Source organism: Hakea prostrata, chromosome 7 (genome assembly GCF_041222555.1).
Source record: "Hakea prostrata isolate BN-2017 chromosome 7, UWA_Hpros_2, whole genome shotgun sequence".
Lineage (NCBI taxonomy): Eukaryota > Viridiplantae > Streptophyta > Magnoliopsida > Proteales > Proteaceae > Hakea > Hakea prostrata.
Window position 1 is genome coordinate 16,507,499 of NC_142606.1, and position 26,827 is coordinate 16,534,325.

Below are 26,827 nucleotides of genomic sequence, written 5' to 3' on the forward strand. Positions count from 1 at the left end.
CTTGGGGTGGAGCTCTGACTCGTTCCTGAGGCTTAGGAGACGAAATATCCATGAGCTTGCACTTAAATAGAGCAACCAAGACCTAATTAGCCAAAACAAATCTCATTGGTAGATTGGGCCAATCGACCAATCAATCGACCAAGCATGACAGCAAGGCCAAAGGTGGGATTTGGAGGATCAAATGGACACCAAACCTAAAGAGCTTCAACACACATCTCAAATGACTTACCTAGGGTGTAGAAATGCCATCGAACCAAGTCATATAATACTCCAAGTCTTTCAACTAATCTCATCTTCAATTAGGTGTAGTTCCCTTTTTAGTTCTGAGCAAGTTTCCATAATTGGAACACCAACATCAACATTCATGGGTTCAGGGTCAAACTTCATATCTTCCACTGAGATAGCCCACAATTGACTTCTTCCTTTACTCCGGGTCATCGAACCTACAAACAACAAGGTTTCCGGGTCAAGGTTAAGGCTGGGTTTCACAAATATAATAAGGTCTGAACGTGGAATACAAAGTAAAGACAATAGAAACAAAAGCTTACCTGAGGAGAAGCCCCACAGCTGAAGAACGAAAACGTACTCCATGGAATAACCATGGACTACAAAATCATCCCCCTTTACTTGGTTAATTATCCCGACCCTTTCCTCTTCGTCGGGATCCAGGATGACAGGGGTGTTAAGGAGGTCAATGTCATCCTTGGACCTCTCTTGAAACTTTGTAAGAAAAGGCTCAGGAGAAGGAGGCTTGAAGAACAAGAAGATTTCTCTCCATTTCTTGGTTGTGGACGGGAGATAATCCTTCTCGATAAAGTTTCCCTTAAAAGAAGAAGACACCCTGTTGGTGCTAATTCTGCCGATCGCCTTGAACCGTTGTTTTCCGCACCGAACTCCTCAGATTTGATTCGATCTGGTTTGCTCTTTGATCAATCAACCTCTCACTCCTGAAAGAAACAGAATACCAGGAAGAAACGGAGCCGATCGTCTTGATCGGCGTCTCATCTCCGATGATCTAGTCAGTATGGTGAAGATGATGCTCCAGAACTCTCTGGAGGTTCTCAAGTGTTTTAATGGAGTTTAATCAGAGTGAGTTTTGAGTTTGGTTGATTTCAGAGACTTACCTTCTTACAAATCTTCCTTCCCTTTTATACTAGCTTTCTCGCTTATAACACTTTTTCAATCATAGCCGTCGGATCATTGCTCCTCTTTGGATGTCGCTGATCATCCTTCCTTTATTCTCTCAATCGAACTCGGCTAAGATTGGTTTGACCGGTGTAAACCGAAATGGACAATTTAGTCACAACATAAGCCCCCAAGCCTACTGATCAGGTTGAACTTACATGAGACTCTGATCAGTTCAACCTGATCAGTACGTTTAATCCTTCCTGTCGAAATCATCCAGTATTCCCTGCTCAACCATTAAGCCTCTTCCCTAGATAGTCCTTGATTTCTTCAAAACTTTGATGCCAAGTCACCATATCATCATTAACTTGAAAGTTGATTTATGACCGTGTCTCTTATAAAATTATGTCCTCTGCAATAGTTGAATATAATATTTGAATTGCCTTGCGTAATTACTATATTTCTATACTCAGCCCCCAAATTATCTTGAAACCGGCTGAAATCACTTTCCTGTCAGGCTTTTTCACAAATTTTCAAATATTACTTTCTTGCCGCTTGATCATAAATTTCATCTTTTTCCCATGTATGACCATCATATTGTTCCCTTACCTTTTCACACATCATCTTCATTCTTTTCAACTGCAATTTTCACACATTCACCAATTGATCCCACGCGTCGATTACGAAAAGTAATGACCATTGATTTTGGACCATCGTGTATTTCCCCCTCTTTTCAAGAAATCTTCCTTCATTCTTTATATATATATATCTGTCAACTATCACCTGCTCCCTTCCGTACTCTGCTCTCCTCCTTCGAGAATATCAAACATACTTATTCTCCATTTTACTTATCACTCCTTTTCAGATTTTATCTTTCAGGTTTTCTTCTTCTTCCTTTCCTGTCTCCGCCATGGATCCTGCTTCCAACCCTTCAATACCCAGTACCTCTGGTCACTCTGCTATACCTTCAAACAACAAGCGAATGAAAGACGTATCTGGTGCTTCCTCCTCTCATCAGAATCCTTCAGACTGGAAACCTATTCCATATGCTCACGATGAAGCCATCGTCATTTACACTCCTGTAAATACGTCCAGAGAGAAGATGGACCCAAAATATGCTGGCCCTGAGTGGTATCCCACCAAAATAAAGAAATCTCACCTGGACTCCTATTTGGAAAGTTACCATTTCCCTTCTGATGCCAGAATATGGGTTCCCGAATCTTCTGACTGTCCCTACTCAGTTGATCTAGGAGTTATCACCATTTACCTTGATCATCCCGACTTAGGCTTTAGAATCCCCTTGATCCCCATAGTTCAATCTTTATTGAACTACTATCATGTCTGCCCTTCTTAACTTACTCCAAACAGTTGGAGACTAGTTTACTATTTTTTCACTTTTATCCTCAAGATGAATCGTATCCCCTCTGTTGATCTTTTTAGAAATTACTACACCCTGAAAGTATCCCACGAACGCGGATACCTTCATTTTGCCAGAAGAACCTGCATTTTGAATGAACTAGGAAAAGACTCCCAGATTTTCATTGATTCCTCCATTCCCCATGACAACAAGCAATGGCGAGAGAAGTATTTCTTCTGCGCCATTCCGAATCCAAACTTTCGGTCTCGATGGTGTTTACATTTCTTGAACTCCTTATCCCCTCTGAAAGTGCGTCCCGAACTTACTGAGTATGACCAAGAAAATTGGAGTTTGATTCCCACTGGAACTCCAATAGATGTGGCCAAGTTGAAAATGGATGCAGGTCTTATCAGTCATGGCCTCTTTCCAGGTAAAGATAGTAACAACAATATATCTTTCTTTCATTTACCATTACCTCTTCCTTGAAATTTTCGTTCATCATCAATATATATACTTTTTTTTTTAAAATCATCAGAAATAGTTGCTCGTCCAGTCCCTAGCGTTGCTGATCTCCGAAGAATTGTTTTAGAAGAAAAGAAATCTGACCCCAAAGTTATCAAATCCTCCAAGAAAAGGAAACACAATGCCCTTCACCCTTCAAAAAGAAAACCTGCTGAGAAGGAAACTTCCCCTGGTCGAGAAAAAATCGACCAAGTGCCAGAAGATTCCGCCAGAGAAAACATTGATGTTCAAATTGTGAAAACTATTGCAAGCAAGACACCTGGTCCCAAGGCGAGGACCTCCAGAACTTCCAATACACTGAGATGCAGACTTAGGTCTACAGGTCCAGTTTCTGACCAGGGTTCGTCTGACTCGAAGAAGAAGAAAAGAAAAGAATCCCATACTGCTCCTACGAAGTCCCCACTGAAGAAAATAATCCACATGAAGAAATCCCTGCTGCCACCAATGAAGAAATTCCCGTTGCCTCCGAGGCTAATGCTGAAGAAAATAGAGAAAGCTTACTGTCACACACACCAGCTGATTTACCCCACTATACTTCTATCTTCCCAGAAAAGATAGTTGAGGATGAAGATCGAGGTAAGGACTTTTTTGACTATTCTCCTAATCATCTGAGGAGAATTGCTTAAGACATTAATTCATGCTGCAGGTGATATTATTGAGGAAATTGCTGACCAATTGTGTGATGTAAATGTTGATATGTCTGCCTCTCCCTTGGATGTTGCTGCCAAGGACCATGTGAATGAACCCTCTGTTTCTATTTTACCCTTATCCATCCCTTTGTTGGATGTTGTTGTTCCAGATACTAATGTCCCCCCTTTTGTTGAAGAAAATGATCAAGATGTTCCTCCTTTTGTTGAAGAAAATGATCAAGATGTTCCTCCTTTAGGAGAAAATAATCAGAATATTCCTCTACCTGAAGAAATTCATGAAGCTGCCCTACCAGAACATAATGCTGTCAATTCGGAAGCTCTTATGGTAGCTGATCCCTAGATTGGTCATGGAGATCAAGAAAATATTATCGTGCATACTGGTTCAAATGATGCTGCTGTGAATGCAAATCTTAAGAATGTAATTGAGATAGCTAATCTTCAACCAATCCCTAACCAGCCTGATGATACCATGAGTGTTGCTGACTCTGGAAATCCTTTCAATCCTGAATGGCTTTTAAAAGAAAACCATACAGCCAGCCGCAATTGGGAGGTTGCCAGAGAGTGGGGCACAAAAGGCCGAATCCCCCGTGACAAGAGAAAAACTGCTCGAATGTCTGACTCTGAGCTTTACTCTCACGGATGGGGGTAATAAACAGATCTTTCTTTTCATTCCTTTATTAAAATTGATTTACTATTGATCTAGTTATTTATTCTGTTTAGTTTATATTGACTAATCTACAGATGTTTTGGAGCTGCCTTTAATGCATTTTCTGAAGTGTTGGAGAGGGAAAAAACTTTATCCCAGGAAAATGATGATCTAATCAAAAGGAATTTTGAGTTGGTCAATGAGGTACAAGATCTTCGGAGAAAATTGGACTCTTCAGAGAGAAAATTAACAGATCTGAGTTCAGAGAGATTGATTTGATGAATGATCTTGATAGTTTGCACACTGATTATGAACTTTGCTCTGACCATTGTGCTGAATTGCAGGAAGAGATTTCTATGTTGAGAGATACTATTTTGAATTATAAAGATCAGCTCCTTCAGCTCAAAATGTTAAAGAATGATGCCCTTGACAGGGCCAGAATTGTCATAGATGAAAGAGAGGATTTTAAGGAAAAGCTAACCAGAGCTTTGGTCTGGTCACAAAGTATTGAGAAAGAAAAGAATGAACTTCAGGAAAAGTTCAATGAGATTGAAAACCTGAATACAACTTTAGAGTTGGCCCAAGAATATCATGTGAAAGCTTTCAGCTCAATTTTACAGGAAAAGTCTGCTTTAGAGGATAAAAATGATGGTTTAGGATTGAGACTCAGTGAGGTGACAGCAGAAAGAGATAATCTTGAGGTTTCCCTATGTTTGGTTTCTAAAGAAAAGGAAAGTCTTCATGTTCTTTTGGATGAAACTTTAAAATTCAAAACTTTACTGCTCGAAGATTTGGAAGCAGAGAGAAGACAATTTGAAGTAGAGAAGAAAAGAATACAAAGTGAAAATCAGATTGTCTTAAATTCGGTAACCTCCTCAATGAAGGAAGTTGGAGATAATCCAACTTTCCTCGGATTTTGCAAGAATATGGTGAAGGATTGCTCTGATCAAATCTTCTCAGAAATCCTCAAAATTCATCTTGATATAGATTTCAGATTGTTACCTCCAGAATTTCTCCCATCCAGAACCTTTTTTGATCTTAGGAATTTGAGATACCCCAACTCTGATAGTTCATCAGAAGATGATTCTGACAATGATAACAGTGAGTCTTCCGGTTCTTGCCAAAACCATTCTGCCAGTGATTCAGATAACAATGGTGATGGTAACTCACCGCTTCAAGATGATAAAGAGACTGCTGCCAATGATGCTGTTGATGTCGATCCATCTGATAATGTTGCAGATGTTGATCCATCTGCAAAATCTCAAGTGTGAAGAAAACATTTCCTGTGTTTATGAATTTACCTTTTTCCTCTTTTTTGTTTACCTCTTTAGCATATGAGGTTTTTGAACTTGTCTATCTTTTATATTAATGAAATTTCCTCCCTTTCTTTCGTTCTTTTTGGCTTTGACAGAATAGTATCTTTTATAATATTGACCATCATCTTCTGACCATCGCATATTTGATTAGACACATTTCTAATCATATTTGTATTCTTCATTTACTTCTGATGAGATACTCCTGAAGAGAAATTATTTGATACGAACCTCAATAGCTAATCAGATAATGACTTGCAGACAATCTTTGAACTTTCGATAAATAATCCTCCATAAAACCTGATCCTTGAATTGTTTTATTGGTTAATTCCATTGTTCTCAATCAAAAGGCTGCCTTAGAGAAATGGCTACTGGAGCCTAACTTCGGAAAGTCGGGATCTTCCTCGGAAGGAATGATCCGGGATCATCCTCAGAAGGAATGATTCGTGATTACCTTAGCATGACCTGGCTACCTGAGCCTGACTTACAAAAAATCGGGACCACCCTCGGAAGGAATGATCCATGATTAGCTTCGGAAAGCATGACCAGGCCTCGGAAGGCTGGCTACATGAGCCTGACTTACGAAAAGTCGGGACCACCCTCGAAAGGAATGATCCGTGATCAGCTTCGGAAAGCATGACCAGGCCTCGGAAGGCTGGCTACTTGAGCTTGACTTATAAAAAGTCGGGACCACCCTCGGAAGGAATGATCTGGATCAGCTAGCATAATCACGCCTCAGATGGCTGGCTACTTGAGCCTGACTTCGGAAAGCCGGGATCACCCTCGGAAGGAATGACCCTGAATCAGCGTTGAAAAGGCATGATCAGACCTCGTAAGGCTGGCCACTTGGCCTGACTTTGGAAAGTCGTGATCACCCTCGGAAGGAATGATCCTGGATCAGTGTTGAAATGGCATGATCAGACCTCGTAAGGCTGGCCACTTGGCCTGACTTCTGAAAGTCGGGATCACCCTCGAAAGGAATGATCCTGGATCAGCGTTGAAATGGCATGATCAGACAACTGGTTTGTAAAAATATCATAGTGACTAAATGAAGAAGAAGCTTTTGATGACCACGATTAATAAGATGATTTCTCCAAGAATACCAGAAAATCCCGCCTCCTTTCTACTGATAATATTTCTTAAGGTGAATTACATTCCACGGTAGTTTCAAAGAACTCCCATGAGCATCTTTCAGCCAATATGTGTTTCTGCTCACAGTTTTTGTCACCACATATGGCCCCTCCTAGTTTGCAAAAAGTTTTCCACAATTTCTTGGATCTGATGCTGATTTTTTCCTCAGAACCAAATCTCCCACTCTAAAAGATTTAGGTCTGACTTGAGCATTGTAATACGCCGCTGTTCTCCTTTGATATTCTATATTGCGGTATAATGCTCTTTCTCTGACTTCATCTAAGAACTCAAGATTTGCTCACAATCCTTCTTCATTAGCTACTGGATCAAATCCTTCATATCTGTTTGATCCCACCATAACCTCCACTGGAGCCAACGCCTCTGACCCATATGCTAGTCTGAAAGGTGTTTTTCCCGTTGGAGTCCCGACTGTAGTCCTATAAGCCCATAATACATGAGGTAGTTCATAGATCCACAAGCTATGTGCCTCATCCAGATCTCTTTTTATTCCTTGCAAAAGTGTTCTGTTGGTTACCTCAATTTGACCATTGCATTGAGGATATGCCACAGATGAGTGCTTGCATTCAATATGATAATCTGCACAAAATTCCTTGAATCTTTCATTGTCAAATTGTGGTCCGTGATTAGTCAGTAGAATCTTTGGCAAGCCATATCTGAATATGACATGATTTCTAAAGAACTTCTCGATTTGATTCGTGGTAGTCGTGGCCAAGGCTTCTGCTTCTACCCACTTCGTGAAATAATCAATTGTGGCCACTACGAACTTTTTCCCTCCAGTTGTAACAGGAAATGGGCCTAACAAATCCATACCCCACATAGCAAATGGAAGAGGATTAAGAATTGATGTTAGTTGTTTTGTTGGCTGACTCTGAATTGGTGCATGAATTTGACATTGATGACACCTTCTTACATACTCAATTGCTTCAGATTGCATGCGTGGCCAATAAAATCCTTGTCTTAGAACTTTATAAGCCAAAGCCTTCCCACCTAAGTGGCTTCCACAGATTCCTTCATGGACCTTTGATAAAGCGTATTGTGCATCAGATGGTCCCAAACATTTCAGAAGTGGCCCAGAAACTATTCTTTTATATAACAGCTCATTCTTTAGGATAAACCTAGCGGCTCTTCTTTTCACAGTTCTGGCCTTTTCTCTATCCTCAGGAAGAACGCCATCTTTAAGATATTGTATAATAGGTTCCATCCAAGATATTTCTGCATCGATTTCCATTATCTCTGGCTCTGAATATGCTGGAATATTCAGCTCCTCAAAATACACATCCTATGGCATAGAAGTAGATCTTGCAGATGGTAATTTCGCCAAAGAATCCGCCTCACTATTTTGATTTCGGGATATTCTCATAATTGAGAATTGTGAAAACCATTCTTTGCACTCCCATACCTTCTTAAGATAATTGACCATCCGATCATCCTTCGCATCATACACTGCTGTAACTTGGCTAACCGCCAACTCAGAATCATTTTTTACTTCAATGTTTTGTACACAGAGAGATTTGGCCAATCGCAAACCTGCAATAAGAGCTTCATATTCCGCTTCATTGTTTGAAGCATGAAAATTAAATCGAAGTGCATTCTGAATTACAAATCCAAACGGACTTAGTAAAATCACCCCTGCTCCTGATCCCTGAGAATGACTTGATCCATCAACGTGCAAAGTCCAACCAGAAGACATCTCACTGGAATCTTTGTCCTCCTCTGGTAGCGAAATACTTTCAGCAATAAAATCAGCCAACACCTGTGCTTTTATCGCAGTTCTGGGTTTGTAATCTATATCATGTTTTGTTAATTCTACTGCCCATGATACCATTCTCCCGCTTGGGATCAGGCTTATGCAATATTTTCTTTAAAGGCCAGTTAGTAAGAACCATAATTGGATGAGCCTGAAAATAAGGTCTGAGCTTCCTAGCTGCCATTATCAAAGCTAAAGCCTGTTTTTCAAATTCCGGATATCTAGATTCTGCATCTAACAATGTATGGCTTACAAAGTAGATAGGATTTTGGACAGTACCTTCTTCCCGAATTAACACTGCGCTTACTGCTGCCTTCGAAGAAGATAAATATATCTACAAGATCTCTCCTGGCTTTGGTCGAGATAGAACTGGTGGACTGGTCAGTCTCCTCTTTAATTCTTCAAATGACTTTTGACAATCCTCTGTCCAGTTGAATTCATTGGGTGCATTTAGATTTTTCAACGCCTTGAAGAATGGTGCACATTTATCTCCTGATGAATTTTCGCGCCAACTCTTCAAAGTCCACGATTCTTCCCGACGAGAGATTTGAAAACCACTTCGTGGCTGCTCCAGTCAAAGATGAACCGAAAACCCTGCAAATGATTTCATCTGAATTACCCGCGACAGCCATAGTCTGCTGGTAGTAACTGATGTGAGCGATGGGATCTCCCGAACCGTGGAATGTGGAAAAGGTTGGCAACCAAAAATTGTGAGGAAATTGATATCCGGCTATGGCCTTGGCAAATGGAGTCTTTCGAATAACCGAATAAATATCATCAGTTATTCTCCCTCTAGCCAATTGTCTGCGTCTTTGATTGATATTGGCCAATGCTTGACCAATATGTGTTGATCGATCGCCGATGATACGATCATTATCCTGAACTGCGCGTCTGACAGTTGGTGAGTGAGTTCGCACTCCTGCACCCAACCTTGTCGTTGAATCAGTTGTGCTTCTTTGCGGTCCTTCAAACCGCTCATCTCTCCTAGGAAGTTCTTCAGTTCTCCTAGGTTCTCTTCTTGGTCTCCGGGTGCCTTCTCGAAAATTCTGACCGACATTCTGGTCATCGGTCAGTCTTCGCTCCCTTTGCGGAGAACGTCCTGGCGGGAGTGAAGTTAATACTTCCTCCCTCTGTAACACACGCCTTCCGGCATCGCGTTGATCAGGTGCTTGTGGTGTCACCACTTGCCTTGTCAACGTACGAAGTGTCTGATTCACCTCTAATAATTGGAGCTTCAGTTGATCCAGCTGGTACTGCAGCTGATCAGAAGGATTATTTCCTCCCTGACCACCATCTTCTCATACGTCATGAGGTCGACTTCCCTTAGGAATATCTTCTGGATTATTTCCTCCTGGAAGTTGCACACCAGCTTCTTGCTGGGCCATTGCAGCTACTGCTAATCTAGTAACCATAACTTTCTGAAGCGTTTCCCATAGACGGTGCCAAATGATGCGTCCAAAATCTGCTCAGCCCTTAGATCTCCTGTGGATGACCTGCAAAAACGAACGTCAAACGTGGTGGTCGGGAGTCCACCTCTGAAGGCTAAGTCAGTTGATGAACTGATCATAAACGGCTCTGCTTGAGCACAGAGCTAAAGAATGAATATTGAGAATACGATTCAGATTGTGTGTCTCTATCCCCCTACCTTGTTGCAGGTGATGTCTTATATGGCGTGTACCTTCGAATCTCCTTGTCGATTGTATTTGAGCCTTCTTCGAATAACTGTCAGATCTTAACGAATAGATCCGTTAATGATAGATCCATTCGAGGTTGGGCTAATAGATAACTCCTTTGATAATATGAACGTTATATGGTGGTGATATGGAGGAAATATGATCGAACCTGGTTCATACTCGGTTTGACCCTCGACCTCGGTTGAGGCGGAGGGAATCGACTCGCTTCCGAGCGAGCGGGATCCAAAAGATAGCTTGCTGAGGAAGAAAACTAAATCAGCTACAGGCACGCCCTAATTCGACTTATGGATTAGGTTAATTACCCTAATGACGGCAGGCACAACTTTGCGGCTTTCACTTATCATTATCGAAGGGATAATCATTGAATAACCGTGAGGTTATCTCAGGAGTCCTCTACTAGTTCAAACTAGTAGAAGTCTATCGCTCAACGGATCTAACTGTTAGGATCCAACGACTACCCGAAGATGGCTCAAGTGCATCCAACGAAGGAGATTCGAAGGTACACTCTATATAAACCTTACTTACCTACGAGGTGAGGGGGAGCTCAGATTCACATACACATTGGTAGACGTAAACTATCAGAGGCTTACGATCTAGATCACATTCCCAGTTTCTCATTCCTTAGCTCTGTGCTTTTAGCAGAGCTGTTTGTGATTAAGTTCATCAACTGACTTAACCTTCGGAGGTGGACTCCGACCCCAGCGGTCGGGCCACATCTGACGCTTTCGTTTTGCAGGTCATCACAAGGAGATCTAAGGGCTTAGCAGATTTTGGACACATCATTTGGCGCCGTCTGTGGGAAAGACTTATAAAGCTATGGTGACTAGATCGGCGGCAGCCGCAGCAGCCGCTGCACAACATGATACTGGTGTTCAAAATTCCTGAAGAGAATAATCCAGATATTCCTCAGGGAAGTTTACCACCTCTTGAGGTAGATGGTGGTCAGGGAGGACATGATCCTCCAGAGACATTCCAAGATCAACTGAATCAGGTAAAGATTCAACTCTTGGAGGTGAGTCAAGCACTCCGCGTGTTAACCAAACGAGTGGTATTACCACAAGAACCTGATCATCGCGATTCAGGGAGGCGTGTATTACCACAGGATCAAAGATTGACTGAAGATCGAAATATCGGTCAGAACTTTCGCGAAGGTGACCGAGGGCCTAGGAAAGTCGATCAACCTAGGCGGGACGATCGGTTTGACAGACCATAGGAAAGTACAACCGATTCGAATACAATGTTGGATACAGGAGTGAGGACTCACTCACCAACTGTTAGACGAACCGGTCGTGATGATCGAGCAGTTCGCGATGAGAGGAATGTTCGTGATGGACGGGCCGTTCGTGATGATCGAATAGCTCGTGATGATCGTGTTGTTCGAGGTCGTGATCATAATGCAGAAGATCACTCGACTTATATTGGTCATGAATTAGCCAATATCAATAAAAAAAAAACTTAAACAATTGGCTAGAGGAAGGATAACTGATGATATTTATTCAGTTATTCGAAAAAATCCCTTTGCTGAGCCAATTTCGGAATATCAATTTCCCCACAACTTCCGTTTGCCTACTTTTTCTACATTCGATGGCTCTGGCAATCCTACGGCCCACATCGGCTATTATCAGCAGACTATGGCAGTTGTAGGTAATTCTGATGAAATTCTCTGCAGGGTTTTTGGTTCATCTTTAACCGGAGCAGCACAAAATGGTTTTCGAACCTCCCATCTGGAAGGATTGTAAACTTTGATGAGTTAGCACGCAAATTCATAGGGCGATTCCAGAGAGGAATCCAGGTCAAGAAGACGGAAGAAACCTTGTTTACCATCAGACAAGGAAAGAGCGAATCGATCAGAGAGTATCTGAAAAGATTCAATAGAGTAACAATGGAGATAGAGAATCTGAATGAGCAAGTAGCTAAAACTGCTCTATTCACTGGACTTACTAACTGAAGACTCCTACAGCTATTACTACAGGATATGCCTACAACTCATGCTAAGTTGGTATAGAGATGCCAAAAGCAGGCTAGAGACAACAAAGTCTCCACTAAAGAACAAAAGGCTCCTGAGCAAAAGCGAAGCCAAAGCCAGAATGTTCGGGATCTGGTTGGAAAACCTCAGGCTTGGCGGCAGAGATCTCCCGGTGGAAGTGAGTATACTCTATTGAATGCTCCTCGGGCTGATATTCTGAATATCATTAAGAAGCGAAATATTTTGAAGTGGCCACCCAAAATTCCTTTGAAGCCTGGAGAGTAGCAGGATCGAGAAAAATATTGTCGTTTCCACAAGGATTACGGTCATTATACTAATGATTGTCGTCATTTAAAAGCAGATATTGAGAGATTAATATCTCAGGGACATTTGTCCAATTTTGTTAGCAGAAGAAGGGAGGAGCCACGTGAGGCTGCCCCTAAAAGGGATCGTTCAGTTAGTTCAGAACAACCGAAGGAGGCTCCAAAGTCTAAGAAGGGAAAGGAGGTGATTGATGCTACTCGATCACCGATCCTTACAATCTTCGAAGGCCCAGAACCCGAATCACTCCGGAGGCTAAAGACAAAATCTAAATTTGTTGGAACCGGAGAAACGTAGAAGCGGAAGAGGCCAAATGGTGAAGATTCCATCACCTTTTGCGAGGAGGATGAAAGAGGCGTTTGTCTACCTGACGATGATGCCATAGTCATCAAGGTAGAGATTGCGCGCCGAGAGGTACATAGAGTTACCTAATTTCTTATGAAGTGCATCAAAAGCTGAAGGTGGATGAAGACTTGATGGAGCCATCATCCACACATTTATATGGCTTTGCAGGATCATTTGCCGTAGTGGAAGGATCTGTCCAATTGGATTTATCTATTGGGAGTTTTCCCAAAGAGACTACCGTCCGAATCAATTTTTTGGTGGTTCGGGAACATCCAACCTATAATGTTATCCTCGGATGGCCATCTTTGTCCAAGATAGGTGCTATTGTTTCGACGAAACACTTGAAGATAAAATCCCTATTGACATGGAAATTGGTCAAGTTTCCTCGACCAAGAGGATCTCTCGGCAATGTTACGTTGCCTATTTGAAAGACAAGGAAGGCCCAAGAAAGGTGACTGCCCTACCTATAGAAATTCGAGATGATCGGGAAGAAGCAGAAATGCAAAGGCTCGAACTAGTGGAAAAGCTGGAGCAAATCCAACTGTGTACCGAGGATGAGAAAAAGATTACTTGTATCGGGTCTGAGTAGCTGGAGGAGTTCAAGGAGGAGTTGAAGTTTTTTCTTCAACAAAATAGTGATGTATTCGCATGGTCTGCCGAAGACATGCTAGGAATTGATCAGACTGTCGCAGAGCATAAACTCTGGATAGATCCAAAGGTGAAACCAGTTATCCAGAAAAGGAGAAATTTCTCCATCGAAAAATACGAGGCCGTTCAGGGCGAAGTCGAAAAACTGAAGAATTCTGGTTTCATAGAACCGATTGAATGCCCAACTTGGTTAGCCAACGTGGTAATGGTCAAGAAGGCAAATGGAAAGTGGAGGATGTGTACAGACTACACTGACCTCAACAAAGCTTGCCCTAAGGATTGCTACCCGTTGCCACGGATTGATCTCTTGATAGATGCGACTGCAGGATATGAAACTCTGAGTTTCATGGATGCCTACTTAGGGTATAATCAGATCCTTATGAATAAGGAAGATGAGAAGTTTACAGCTTTCATGACTGATCGTGAAAGCTACTATTACAAAGTCATGCCATTTGGCTTGAAAAATGCAGGAGCAACATATCAGTTGGCCGTGAACAAGATATTCAAGGACCTAATTGGTAAGAATGTTGAAGCTTACGTTGACGATATGCTTGTGAAAAGCATTGCAAGAACCGGTCATATCGCAGATTTAACTGAAGTATTCTCAGTACTGCGAAAATATCAAATGAAGTTGAATCCAGAAAAGTGCGCCTTTGGAGTTTCTTCAGGCAAATTTTTGGGCTTCATGGTCTCACAGAGGGGTATTGAGGCTAATCCAGCCAAAATACAAGCTCTAATTGACATGGAAGCTCCCAAAACTATTCGTGATGTGTAGTGTTTAACGGGGAGAATTGCTGCTTTGAATCGTTTCATCTCCAAGTCTGGAGAGAAATGTTTACCATTCTTCAAAGCACTCAAAGATTTGAGGGGCAGCAAGGAAGCGAAGTGGACTGAAGAGTGCCAGAGGGCTTTCGAAGAATTGAAGGAAACACTGGGATAGCCACCACTTTTGTCCTGACCAGAGAAGGGGGAAATCTTACAGCTATATCTAGCGGTGTCCCTTTCAGCGGTTAGTGCAGTACTTGTTCGTGAGAAAGATAAGAAACAGTGGCCAATTTACTATGTGAGTCATTTGTTACTTGATGCGGAGACACGATATTCACAGATTGAGAAGCAGGCTTTAGCTCTCATAACAGCAGCCAGGGAGGTAAGGCCATACTTTCAGGATCATCCAATAGAGGTATTTACTACTTTCCCTCTTAGTAAAGTTCTTAATAAACTTGATTTGTTTGGAAGGATGGTGGCCTGGTCGATCGAACTCACTGAATTCCAAGTGAGCTTTAAGCCCAGAATGACAATCAAAGCTCAGGCGTTAGCTGATTTTGTAGTAGAAACTACTGCACTAGTGGAGACCACTATTGAAGATCCCATTATACCAAACATTTGGGAAGTATATGTGGATGGCTTGAGTAATAAGGATGGAGCAGGAGCTGGAATTCTATTGAAAAGTCCAGTAGGATTTATCATTCGATATGCATTAAGATTTGCATTCGAAGCTAGTAATAACGAGGCAGAATATGAAGCCCTGATAGCTGGACTTAGGTTGTCAAAAGCATTGGCCATAGCAGATGTTACTATTTATAGTGACTCTCAACTTATAGTCAACCAAGTCCAGGGGGAGTATGGTATTAAAGAACCTCGCTTGCAGAAATATCGAGAGATTGTGCAGGCATTTCAAAGACAATTTCGGAATTTGAAGATATCTTAGATTCCGAGGACTGAAAACACAGTGGCAGATGAGCTATCCCGATTAGCCAATGCCAAAGAAAAACTCTAGACCCTTCGTTCTACATTGAAGAGATAACATTTCCAAGTTATCATGAGAAAGAAATTTCTTATATTGAAGTAGAGAGTTGCTGGATGGATCCGATAGTCGAATATCTGAGAGATGACAAAGTACCTGAGGATCCGAAAGAGGCAAGATTGATCAAGATACGATCAGCAAGATTTGTCATGCAGAATGGGAGATTATACAAAAGATCTTATTCTGGACCCCTTCTGAGATGTTTAGGTCCCGAAGGAGCGGACTCGGCTCTGGCCGAAGTTCATGAAGGAATTTGTGGAGCTCACATGGGTGGACGAGCCCTGGCACACAAGATTTTGAGACTTGGGCTATATTGGCCTAAGATCCAAGAGGCTACTATGGAATATGTTCGTCGATGTAGCAATTGTCAAATTCATGCTACAGTATCAAAGCGCCGAGCAAAAACCATGACTTCAATTCTAGATCCCATCCCCTTTGCGATGTGGGGAATTAATATCATGGGCAAATTCACCAAGGCATCAGGCGGACGAGAATATCTGATAGTAGCAATTGATTACTTCACAAAATGGGTTGAAGCCAATGCCCTGGCAACAATCACTGAGAAAAAAGTGGAGAAATTTGTGCTTGAGTCAATCATATATTGCTTTGGGATTCCAAAGATTATCATCACTGACCATGGCACCCAGTTCGATTGTCCACAATTTGAGCAATTTTGTGGAACATACATGATCGAGCATCGTATGTCCTCAGTGGCATACCCCTAGAGCAACGGACAGGTAGAAGTTACTAACCGAACGCTGCTTGAAGGGATAAAGAGAAGACTTGAGGCTGACAAGGCCTTATGGGTCGAAGAACTACATAATGTACTGTGGGCTTATCGAACTACGGTTTGAACACCCACACGAGAAACTCCATTCAGGTTAGCATATGGGTCCGAAGCGTTGGCACCTGTGGAGATAATGGCGGGGACATTAAGGGACAGAGAGTTCGAAGAAAAAGCGAATGAGCAAGGACTGCTTGATAGTCTTGATTTGTTGGACGAATTCGGACAAAGGCAATAGCACGAACTCAACATTATCAAAGAAGGATAGCGTCACATTATAATACCCGAGTAAAGAATCGTCGGTACTTAGCAGGAGATTTGGTGTTGAGAAACACCTTAGCTTTAGATCCACACCACCAAAGAAAATTGGACCCTTCCTGGGAAGGACCTTATATGGTTGTAAAACCAGTTGGTTCAGGAGCTTACAAGCTGAAGAACATCAACACCCAGAAAGAGTTGGATCGTTCGTGGAAGGCCAGGCATCTCAAATTTTTTTATCCTTGATGATGATTTCAATTTTGTTCGTGATGTAACCAATTTCAACTCAATCAATGCAATTATTGGTTTTCAACAAATTATCTTTTGATTGGGGGGCATCATACACCACATTCAATAACAAGATCCGACTACAAGGCATCGGATGAAAATCTGTGTGGGTCCTTCAACACTTATTGAATTTTTTCAGAATTTCTTAAGTCAAGGCATCGGATGAAAATCCGAGTGAGTTCCTTCCACAAGGCATCGGTTTGAAACTCGAGTAAGTTCCTTCAAGACTTATTGAATTTTTGAAATATCCTTAAGTAAAGGCATCGGTTTAAAACCCGCGTGAGTTTCTTCTACAAGGCATCGGTTTAAAACCTGAGTGAGTTCCTTCTCAGACTTATTGTATTTCTCCGGAAATCCTTAAGTAAAGGCATCGGTCTAAAACCCGAGTGAGTTCCTTCTACAAGGCATCGGTTTAAAACCCGAGTGAGTTCCTTCTCAGATTTATTGTATTTCTCTGGAAATCCTTAAGTAAAGGCATCAGTTTAAAACCCGAGTGAGTTCCTTCTACAAGGCATCGGTTTAAAACCCGAGTGAGTTCCTTCTCAGACTTATTGTACTTCTCTGGAAATCCTTAAGTAAAGGCATCGGTTTAAAACCCGAGTGAGTTCCTTCTCAGACTTATTGTATTTATCCGAAAATCTCTAAGTAAAGGCATTGTTCTAAACAACTAAGACCTAGTGCAACAGCGACTCAAGTGACTAGCAAAGTTCAAGATGAAGTTAATTTCTTATTTCTTCAAAAGACCGAAAGAGGCCAACCTTTATATCAAACATACACATGAGATTACAAGAGTTGGGATACAATCTTCGGTCAAAAAAGAAAGTCATCACCGGTGATCATTAAGAAATCATACAAGATCAGCACAACTTTGCCAGAACAAACACAAGAGTCAAGCAGCAGCATGGATTCAATAAAAAGAAGAGGAGAAATGAGGATTACAAAAACATTTCAGTATGTACAAAATCCTCTGTAATTTCATACTCTTTGTCCAGCTTGTCCAGAAGAAGTATGGTCCTCCACCAAACTTGCATTCAAGGCGAGCTCTTCATAATTAAATCCTTCCAGGGGAGCATAAACAGGAGAATCCTCAAGATGATGCATAATATCCGGATTAGAAGGCGGAGGATCAGTCTTATTTATGGTCCAGTTAGGAGAAGGAAGACCCAGGTTGGTAAACACTTCAGGATGGCAAACAGCGCTGTAGGGAGTCGTATCAAAATGAGGATCTTTCCTTAGTATCGATTCCCATACTTCGTTCTCACCATCCCGGTACGCCTGCAAGTTATAAGCATTCAGCATATCAACAAAGGGCTTACTGTGTAAATACTTGAAGATGCAGGATCTGCGAACGTCAGTTGGAAGGGATTCGGGCAAAGGAATGACAGCTTGCCTTTGAGGTAATGCTTCAGATTCTTTGGCTCTTGACTTTCCTACTTCTTGCTCCAGTCGCTGGATCTTCTCCCTGGCATCATCCAAGTCTGAACGGAGACGCTCTATCACCGAGTTCTTTTCACCTGCAACCTCCCAAGCTAATTTCCTAAGGCGAGCAATCTCAGCGTCTTTAGCTTCAGAGATTTCCCGAAGCCTGGAAACCTCATTCCTCAGTCTACTGAACCTAGAGGCTGCTTCCACTTGGTTGTGGAAGTTACCAGTAAGACTCCTGCAAACAACTTCCGAGTTAAACAAGAGCAGAAGAGTAACCTTCAGAATCAAAAGATAATGAAGAAAGACTTACATCACTAGTGACTTCATAAAGTCCTCGTTTGGAAGTTTGGAAAGAGCTGTGCTCTCAGAAGTCATTCTAGCAGTAGTACACCATTCCAGCGCTCTGTCAAACTCGTTTGACACTAATTCAGGCGAAGGATGAGAAGGATGAGCTACATCAAGAGAAGGATGAGCTACATCACTTGCCAACCGACGACGCTTCCTAGTGGCAAAATCCTCTAGATCCAAAGGAGAGGAAAAGGATGCCAAGCAAGCTCTAGAGTTGGAAATAGAAGCAGCACCTGCTGGGACCACACCTTCATCAGATGCCAACATAGTTGCCTCAGATGTCAGAAGGGTCTCCTTCGGGGATGCACGAACGGTCTCTGCAGCAGGGGCATCAGCAGCGCCATCAACAATGGAGTGATCAAGATCTTCTTGGGAAGAATGAGCGATCTCTTCAGGCAGAGGAAGCATAGGAGTGGCATCAGATTGTGTGGGAATCTGACTTGAAGATTCACCAACAGCAGTCGCCTTACGCTTAGAGGATTCACCAGATAAAACCACCTCGCTCGCCCCAACCGCCTCCGATACTGGAACGATTTTCTTACACGATTTCGCACTAATAAAGTTCGGATCGATTCTGGGAGCCACTGTGTTCACAGAAAAAGCCGTATCAGTACATAAAACCAACAACACAAGAAACAAAGGAAAACCCTAGTTCTCTGTCAGATATGAACTACTCAGGATACCCATTAAGTAAACCCCAAGTACTACTACTGTGGAGTTTACTCAGGGGGAAGGAGAGGCCAAAAAAGCTCACTTGTTCAGAGATTATTGTTGGAGTACGAGGAATACGGAAGCAGAGCAGGAAGACGAAATGTCGTTTTTGCAAATCTAACTTGCAGATAGCAGGATAGATGGAGAGTACCTTCGAAGAATTTAAATAGCCTCAGGTATTAAGACGACGGTTGAGAGCCAAAGGCAACCAATGACCCAGATCGAAAAAACGCTTCGAAGTCCTCAACAAGCAAGATCAACGGTCAAAAGGAGGCCACGTGGAAATAGGCAACTGGTACGAGAATACCTCCAACCGTCGCACCGCCATTTAAATAATGGTTGTATTACCAATTCATTGAAAACAGTGAATGGTATACAAAGGCAAGAAAACGTTTGGACTTCGCAGCAAATGAAGGGAAGCGTGTGGACTTTGCAATAAATGAAGGAGTAAGGGAGAATAAAGGCTAAGGCATCTTTCCCGAACATCTCTTCATGATATCTTTACAAGATTATCATTCGTCGAGGTATACAAATTTAAGTGATAAGTTTTATCATTTATATTTTGAATTTAAAGACAAGCTTTCGATAGGAGACAAGGAAATATTGAGGCAAACATGGAAGAAGTATCTATTCATTAATGAGGAGGATAATCTTTACAAAAAAAAGTAACTCCCTAAGCTTCTTCCTCATTGTTGCCCGAAGAGACTTGCATAGGAGAGCCTTTCTTAGGGTCTTCATTCTCAGGGTCCTGTGAAGAGCCTTCTTCAGGATTGACATTATCAGCGGCAGCCTGAGACTTTTCCTCTTGGAGGGGCTGTTCGTCAGCAAGATATTCCTCATATTTTGGGTCAGCTGGAAAAGGATCATCCTCTTCCCAAGCCCAGTCAGGGAGATCCATTTTTAACTTCCCGAAGACCTCTCTGTGACACACCTCACGAAAGGGAGTTGTATCAAAGGAAGGGATAGATTCAAGAATCTTTTCCCAAACATCATTCTGCCCCCAAGCGGTAAGCTTGGATGTTGAAGGCACTCAACAGGTTAGAGAAAGGCAGATTGTTTAGGTACTTCCGAACACAATCCTTTCGAAGCTCCGGCTTGATATGCTCGGGTTTGCTGGGGACTGCCATCTTCAGGAGATTTCTTTCTCCATGCACTTAAATTCAAGCCTATCACCAAACAACGTGGCAGCTGCTTTCTGCTTCTTAGCCTCGCGCTCGGCAGCAACAGCGCGAGCCTTTGAAGAGTCGAGTGCCTTTTTTAAGGCATTCATCTCCTCATTACGCTTCATCTGCAGCTCCTTGGCAGCTGCCATCAGCCGGTCTATCTTCTAATTGGCCTTGGCCAAATTCTCTTCACAGGTCTGCAGCAAGGAGCCGTTGCAACCGACCCGGCTTAATGCTTCCATGTGCTGATAAAAGCTCAACACAACATTCTTGGCGATGAGGAGATTATTAGAAGAAGTCATAAGAGATTATGAAAAACAATCAATGAAAAATCAGGAAGGCCGGTACCTTGTGGACTGGCTAACAAAGGCATCATCGTTCAAGGCTTCAAAATCCCGACAATCGGAAGGCAGAAGACTGAGGGAGCTCCATTCTGCAGCTTTCTCAGGGTCTTCTGTCACCCTATCAGTCTGCTTTAAGGTCCATTGAGGTATGAAGACCTCCTCACAATCTTCGGAATTTTTGGATTTTTTGTGGGAGGAAGCATCAACTGTATCGTGCTTCCTTTTGGTCCAAGCGGAGGAGGAGACATTTGACCTCTCCACCATTGGCTTTTTCCCTTTACCTGAAGCGTCAACCATGGGCCTGATGTTCCTGATACCCTTGTAAGAAGGGTCCGGAGAGGGAACAGAACCCTCTTGATTAGCAGTTAGGGCTCGGGGCGACCGTTGTTCAGCTGTCACAACGGCCCTAGCAGCCTTCGCCCGCAGATTCTCAGGGTTGATTCTTGGAGGCACTACAAAGAAGAACAAGAATCAGAATTACGAAAAGACACATCACTTTTGTAAATTTGAAGGATGGTGGTTAAGAAGCTCACAATGAGCCAAGCCCCAATACTGAAGGATGGAGTTGTACTCCACCTCAAGACCATGTATCTCCTGATACTATGGAATGGATTTGATCGTCTTGACAGCCGCCTCGTCTTCTTTGGATAAAGGAAGGACCCGGTTACTTTCAAAGTATGAGGTATACTGTTTCCAGACGATCGGGAAGTTGAGATCTGACTGAGGCGCACGACAAAAAAAATATCGTTCGCGCCATCCTTTGTGATTGGAAGGGCAAGTTCCTTTGGCAAGAATGCTGCCCCTCCAGTCAAGCTCATCCTTATTACGTTTGGAGAGCACCACCCAACCGGGGGGATGGGAAATAGAAAGAAGATGAAAGTGCACAAAAAGAGCAAGAGATGGCGTAACGCCAAGTTCAAAACACAAACCCAAGAAGCCGACGATGAGATGCCAGCTATTGGGAAGGAGCATTCCAGGGAAAATGTCCTAGTGATTCAGAATGGCTGAGAACAAAGGATTGAAAAAAGGAAAGCGAACCCCGCTTTCCAGTGCATCTATGTATAGGGAAATTCTCCTGGAATGGTCAAATCAACCCTTTCATCAGGATTGGGAGCCCTAATATGATAAGAAGAAGGAAAATCAAAACCCTGGATTGCTGAAAGAAGGGTTTCCTCCTTGTAAGAGGAGGGAACAGAACCAGGTCCGCCATTAGACCTGGAAGTTTGTTTTGACTGCCTAGAAGACTTGGCGGTCACCCTAGGGGTCTTGGAAGATCCAGACTCAGGAAAGGCAGAAGGAGTTTCGGACTTTCTTTCTAAACTTTGATGGGAAACTTCGGCAAATTCTCGCCAGAGGACAGTTAGGGTTTTGTTATCACTATCCGACTACTCGGAAGGAAGGGAAGCAAAAGCTTCGTTACCACTACTATTACTGACACTAGGTACCAGGGAAGAAGAAACCCTATTATCCTCCATTATTAGTTTCAGTAAGGTCAAAAAAAAAAGACTGGAGACAGGAAGTTTAAACTTTGCAAAAGGATCAGTAAACTTACTGATTCAGTGAAGCAAAGGCTTGAGGGTGAGAAGGCGCGAAGCAAAGGACGAAGGTTCAAATTCCAGACAAGAAGAATGAAACCTACAAAGACAACGAACCGCTTTTAAGCACCCACACGAGTGTTCGAGGACCTGAACGATCGAGATTGATTCAGCATCAACGGTCGAGATTAGAAGACATTTTGAAAGTTTGAACTCACAAATCCAAAAAGGCGTTCGGAAACCATCGCTTGGGTTACGTGAGCCATGATAGATCGATTGCAAAGAGACACGTGGCATTGCCCTCACAACGCTCGAGGAAAAGTGACCACCGCATTAAATGTGATATGACATTTAGTGGGATACGCAGAGACTATTGCCTGACAAAGAACCCAGTTAAAAACCAAGCCCTCGGGATCGACCGAACGCTTGCTGGGGGGCTCGTGATACGGAGGAAATATGATCGAACCTGGTTCATACTCGGTTTGACCCTCGACCCCGGTCGAGGCGGAGGGAATCAACTCGCTTCCGAGCGAGCTGGATCCAGAAGATAGCTTGCTGAGGAAGAAAACCAAATCAGCTACAGGCACGCCCTAATTCGACTTATGGATTAGGTTAATTACCCTAATGACGACAGACACAACTTGGCGGCTGTCACTTATCATTATCGAAGGGATAATCATTGAATAACCGTGAGGTTATCTCACGAGTCCTCTACTAGTTCAAACTAGTAGAAGTCTATCGCTCAACGAATCTAACTGTTAGGATCCAACGACTACCCAAAGAAGGCTCAAGTGCATCCAACGAAGGAGATTCGAAGGTACACTCTATATAAACCTTACTTACCTACGAGGTGAGGGGGAACTCAGATTCACATACACACTGGTAGACGTAAACTATCAGAGGCTTACGATCTAGATCACATTCCCAGTTTCTCATTCCTTAGCTCTGTGCTTCTAGCAGAGCCGTTTGTGATTAAGTTCATCAACTGACTTAGCCTTCGGAGGTGGACTCCCGACCCCAGCGGTCGGGCCACATCTGATGCTTTCGTTTTGTAGGTCATCACAAGGAGATCTAAGGGCTGAGCAGATTTTGGACACATCAGGTGGTTGTCCATATAATAACGATTGCTATCTTCCGCGGATATTGCTAACCGTCTCTTTGACGATTCGTCCACTCCGATTATTGCAGATTCGGGTGTACCTGTTGATTGAGTCAGTTTACTTCCTCAGCAAGCTACCTTTTGAACCTGACCCGCTCAGAAGCGAGTCGGTTCCTTTCTTCCCGACCAGGATCGAGGATCGAACCAAGATCGAACCCGGTTCGATTGTATTTTCTCCGTATCACCAATAAACCAACCTAATTATAATTAAATATTTTAGCTCTTTCTGCATGTGGGAGCCATATCACTATGGGCCCCACTAAATGTCCTGGAAAGGTCAAAGCTTGAAGCTAGGGTTTATATGGGGCAGTTCTTTCGAACTGTCACTCACAAAGAAAAGCATTGTAACAGTCCAAAGATAAACTCATTAAAAATAAATTTCACTAAAAATAAAATTCAAGAAAGTTACAAAAAAAAAAAATTTGTTTCCAATTTAGAAAAGAACTAATTTTAGCTTTATTCGTATCTTTCTCAGAGGCTAAGACACCAATTTTAAAAAAGAACTAATTTTAGCTTTTCCTTTTATTAGAATCTTTCTCAAAGGCGAAGAGAACGAATCGTCACCATAACAGGTTTTAATTTTTATTACCTACAAAAAAACCATTTATTTCTCCCAAATAATGCGTTCATTTTCGGCGCTTTCTGATCTTCCTTTCGTTTACTTCGAAAACCATATAAATTGAACCAAAACCCAAGTTTCTCAGTCGCCAAACCCACCACCATCGGGTGGTTTCTGGATGGTAAAACCCACCAGCCAATCACCATGCCTTTCTGCAACTCTCCCTCCTTCTTGGAAAAAAATCCTCTGCTGTGCACAGCGGTGAAGCACCACAATTTGACACATGGCACATTCTTGATAAACGACTCAGATTAGAAGGCAGAGTTTTAAGTGAAACTGACCCATCTTATGACCTATTTTGACAAAAAAAACCCGTTTTTAGGACCCGACGATTCTAAATATGATTTCTGAAGATTTTTTCCCCATTCTTCTCCCATCCTGTTACTCTCAATCCCTTTCCTCCTCTCGCTCCATCTCCCTTCCTCCTCTCACTCCATCTCCCTTTTATGAATCAAGAAATCAGAAGCAGTTGTTGCAGGTAGAAGAAGAGACTAAGATCAGAAGCAGTTGCAGGTAGAAGAAGAAACTAAGGGGAGAAACATCCAAATAAATTTCACCATCTTCGATGCTTTTCGAATAAAAGAAATCCAAAACAAAAGCTTGGATCAGACTCTACTTGTTTTTCTGTTCTGATATTTTTCCTCAGATTTGAAGAAAGAGTGAGGGGAAAAAAACTCTCTCTGTTTCTCACGCTTTTTCTCTCGGAACTGAAGAAACAAACAAGAAAGCGAAGTGAAGAAATATGAAATCGAAGTGAAAAATATGAAACCGAAGCATCGATATTTAAAAATTAGGAAAAGATTAAAAATGGAAAATTAGTAATTAATACACTTAAACGAAAAGCCCCAAAACGAAAAAGTGAGGTGTCACTGTGTTTGAAGATAATTTGAAGGTCATACTCTGTTTCTTCTACTCCTTCCTCCTCTTCAGTCACTACTGGGGAACAAACATGAGCAAGAACAAGAGCTGCAAGTTTTGAACTTGGAGGAGGATTGGATATGTGGATATGGATGAGGACGATAACGGGTTCACATATTTCTGGATCACAGAATCCCGGTGATCCAAGAATGCTCACCTACACCTAAGAAACCCAAGTCCTCATCCAAAATAAAAGCTTTTTGTGTTCAGTTATTTTTCCACCCGACGCAAACTCTTCATGTTGGATCTCTCTGATCAAGAGATTGGATCTATTTTCCAACCATCCCTTCTTGCGGATCCTAGCGATAAGATCATGAAAGTTCGTGGAGGTGAAGATGACATTAAATGATTTTCTTCTCCCTCTGGCATCTATGATTCGTGTTACCCATTTAGAATCAAGTCCAAAAATGGGTTTTTTTGTCAAACCGGGTCACAATTTCACTTAAAACTCTGTCTTCTAATCTGACTCATTTATTAAGAATATGCCATATGTCAAATTGTGGTGCTGCACTTTTTTTTCCCTTCTTCTTCTTCTTCTTCTTCTCACCTCTCTCCCTCTCTCTCCCTCTCTCCCTATTTTCCGTTCAAGCTCCTAAAACTAAAACCAAAAGCTATGCTTACAAATCTTTCTTCAAATACACTTTGGCTTTGATTGTTTCTCTTCCTATAAGGACCCCACCACAGACCCAATAGATGGTTTTAGATACAGGAAGCCAATTATCATGGATCCAATGCAACAAGAAATCAACGGCCAGGAATCCTCAAAACATTCGTTCATCATCATCTTCCTTTGACCCTTCTCGTTCCTCCACTTTCTCTGCGCTTCCCTGTGAACACCCTGTTTGCAAGCCTCAACTTCCCGATTATACCCTTCCAACTACTTGCGATGAAACCCGTCTCTGCCACTACTCTTACTTCTACGCCAACGGGACTTTGTCCGAGGGCAATCTCGCCCGAGAAAATATAAAATTTTCAAGTTCCCAAACAAATCCTCCTTTGATCTTTGGTTGTGCTAAAAACTCTACAGATTCTTCCATGGAAGGAATCTTGGGAATGAATCTTGGTCGGCTCTTGTTCCCAGCTCAAGCCAAGCTTAACAAGTTCTCTTATTGTGTTCCAGTTCGACCGAGCCGGTTTGTGTCACTGCCTCCGGTCGGGTCTTTCTATCTTGGAGACAATCCAAGTTCTGGTGGGTTTCAGTATGTTGATTTATTGATTTATGGTCGTGACCAAAGTCAATGAATGCCCAATCTTGATGGGTTGGTGTATACGGTGGCGCTGGAAGGGATACGGATCGGGATGAACCGGTTGAACATTCCCCCGACCGTTTTTCGGCCTGATTCTGGTGGTTCTGGTAAGACCATGATAGATTCTGGCTCGGAGTTTACCTACTTGGTGGATGCCAATTTTGCTTCAGTAGTGCCTCATAAATGCGCTTGACCGTGCAGCCAGTTGTCCGATCTAATCGGACGGCTGGCATCATCCTCTCATTAAATTAATCAAGTTTTATCAAAACCCACCTCATAAAGCTTGTTTTTTCAATTCGGTTCGGTCTACTGTAAACCAGCGGTCTGTCTGGGCAGTTCGAGTGGGTTAGTATAAGCTTGATTAATACGTTTTCATAATATATTACACATCCAAACCCTATACGTACATACGAATGTGTAATCGTATAAACAACCAGCGGTTCAAAACATTTTGAAACTACCAATGCGAAGAGCTGAATGGTCCTCTACTTCTCTTTTCTATCAAATTTGTTTCAAGCTAATTTAAGGTCAAATGCGAAGATTTGATTGCAGCATGTGGATAGATTCTATAGCATTTGGTCTTGTTTTGTTCTATTATCAGTTGTTTTCAAGTATTTTGTAGCAGTTATGGTTGGCGAACAGGGTTTTTTTATATTTTTTTTTTGCTTTGGGGGAGGGGGATAAATGGCTTGGCATACAGGATTGGTCTCCATAGATTGTCTTTTCTCTTTTTTCTGT

At 42.3% G+C, this 26,827-nt stretch overlaps 1 pseudogene; it reads left to right on the forward strand.

The window, feature by feature from the left end:
- The first annotated feature begins 24,930 nt into the window (after nt 1-24,930).
- On the forward strand, nt 24,931-26,282 carry LOC149010161 (aspartic proteinase PCS1-like; annotated as a pseudogene).
- The last annotated feature ends 545 nt before the right edge of the window (nt 26,283-26,827 follow it).